This window comes from Notamacropus eugenii, chromosome 4 (assembly GCF_028372415.1).
Source record: "Notamacropus eugenii isolate mMacEug1 chromosome 4, mMacEug1.pri_v2, whole genome shotgun sequence".
Taxonomy (NCBI): Eukaryota; Metazoa; Chordata; class Mammalia; order Diprotodontia; family Macropodidae; genus Notamacropus; species Notamacropus eugenii.
This window is the reverse complement of record NC_092875.1, coordinates 56354363-56356912: the sequence shown is the minus strand read 5'-3', so window position 1 is coordinate 56356912 and position 2550 is coordinate 56354363. Positions and strand designations below refer to the sequence as shown.

The 2550-nt window shown below is 39.9% G+C and overlaps 1 pseudogene; it reads left to right on the top strand.

Moving 5' to 3' along the window:
* Positions 1–621: 621 nt before the first annotated feature.
* LOC140498116 (olfactory receptor 7A10-like) lies at positions 622–1589 on the top strand (annotated as a pseudogene).
* Positions 1590–2550: the final 961 nt, after the last annotated feature.

Genomic DNA, 2550 nt, shown 5'->3' with positions numbered 1-2550 from the left:
GCCATCAGGAACTGAATTCCCCTCTCGCTCAACTGGAAAATCTCTCCCACACTGACCTTTGGAGCTTTCTTTAGAGCTTGTGGGTTGAGCTATCTGGGACCCTCCATGCTGGGAACTCTGCCCCAGAGGTCTGTTCAGCTCCTATTCTTCCCAGTCCCACATGACCAGGGCTGGGCTCTGTTCCACTCAGCGTCCCATGAGATAGACCCTTCCTGTTGGTCTTCCAGGTTACCTTTGGCTGGAAAACTCTTTCACTCTGTTGTTCTATGGCTTCTGTTCCTCGAGAATTTGTTGAGAGTCATTTTTTACAGGTATTTTGTGTGCTGTGCGTGAAGTGCTAGAGTATATGCCTCTTTCTATTCTGTCTTCTTGGCTCTGCCCATAATTTCTTAAGTTCTAAGTATGGGCAGTGGAGTTTCTTGTCATGGGAGACCTGGAAAGAAACTAGACTACCTAGTTCAACTTTATTTTGCATATGAGGAAAATGAGTCTAATAAAGTGGGGATGAATTGCCTAAGATCACACAAGATCTGGAATTGAAATTTGAGTCTTCTGAATCTAGTATTCTTTTTGCTACAAAAATATAAAGTAATGCATTTCTGTTTTAGACTCTTACCACATCTTTGTCCTTGTAGATGCAACAGATGCATGGGACCAGAAAACCAAACACATGTATCAGAATTCCTCCTTCTGGGACTTTCTGAAAAGCCAGAGCAGCAGCTGCCCCTCTTTGGGCTCTTCCTGGGCATATACATAGTCACTGTGGTTGGAAACATTACCATCATGCTAGCCATTGGCTCTGACTCCCATCTCCACACCCCAATGTACTTCTTCCTCTCTAATCTGTCCTTTGTTGATCTTTGTCTGGTATCCACTACAGTCCCCAAGATACTGCAGAACATCATAACACAAAGTAAGGTTATCTCCTATGCTGGATGCCGTACCCAAATGCATTTTGTCATGGTTTTTGGTTTGTTAGATAATTTTCTTCTCACTGTGATGGCCTATGACCGTTTTGTGGCCATCTGTCATCCTCTGCACTATGGCACCATAATGAATTCATGACTTTGTGGCCTCCTGGTTCTGATTTCATGGATTATCAGTCTTCTAAATTCTGCTCTCCACACTTTATTGGTGGCATGGCTGTCCTTCTGTAGCAAACGTGAAGTTCTTCACTTTTTCTGTGATAATAGTAAGGTTACAAAGCTCTCTTGTTCTGACACCTTCATCAATGACATCTTCGTGTATTTAGAAATTGGTCTTCTGGTTATTCCCCCCCCCTTACAGGAATCCTTTTCTCTTATGGTCAGATATGTACCTCCTTATTGAAAGTCTCATCTTCTAGGGGAAAATATAAAGCCTTTTCTACCTGTGGGTCTCACCTCTCTGTTGTTTCATTATTCTATGGCACTGGAATTGGAGTATATCTGAGTTCCTCAGCTACCCACTCCACCTGGAAGGCCTCAGTTGCCTCAGTAATGTATACTGTGGTAACCCCCATGTTGAACCCCTTCATCTACAGTATGAGGAACAAGGATATAAAAGATGCCATGAGGAGGTTTATTAGAATAATGCCCCCCTCTCATTAATGGGGTCTGGCTCTGGCCCTGGAATGTGGCTTTGTTATTAAAGGTCAAGAGTATTGGAGACAGAAGCTCTGAAGGTCAGGACATTCCAATGATTATAGTTTAGGGAAACATTTTCCTACCTATATGATCTCTTTCACTATCACTCAGAGTGTTTTCCTTCATGGCATTGATTTATGGACTTTCTATAATGTTGCCATCTTTTTTTTCCACAATGTGCTGTTTTATAACATCTGCTTTTTCTAAATAAACTTTACATGTAGAATTAGTAGACCTTGGTTTTAATTTTGGGGTCATAATGTTGTGACTTGGGCAAGTCATTTAATGCCTCTGAGTCTTCACATTTTCATTTGTATAAAGGTGTTTTGGGAACTGTCCTCTCTGCCTATAGATCAAATAAAATAATGTATGAAAAAGCATATTATACATTATAATTTGCCACATAATTTTAAAAGAAAAAAAAGGAATACAAAAGAGACAGTTGAAATCTCATTGTGCATAGTCCCTCAATCAAATCAGATGTGCACTTCCATATGTCCTTAATAAATGATCTTCTTCAGCTATTTTGAGAAAAAAAAAGATCATTCACTGGTACCTAAATTTTTTTATCTTTAACTGAGTAGGTCCTCGGACAACAGCTATGTCGTCTATCCATACAACTGTTCTCTAGTGTGGTTAAAAAGCCCATCTGATGTGGTTTAAACCCAGCTGAGATCACATTTTGCTGAGAAGCCTTCAAGAATCTAGAGTAGTCATGTGATATAATAAGGCACTGAAGGCAACATTTTCATAAGCATAAGATTTTTCTAGGAGGTAGCATTCATTGCCTGGTGGATTGAATAGTGGACTTGTCATTAGGAAGATATGGATCTACATCCTCTTTCAGACTCTTATTAGCTATGGGATCATGAGTAAGTCACTTCATATAAGTCCTTATTCATTTATAAAAGAGTAATGATAATTA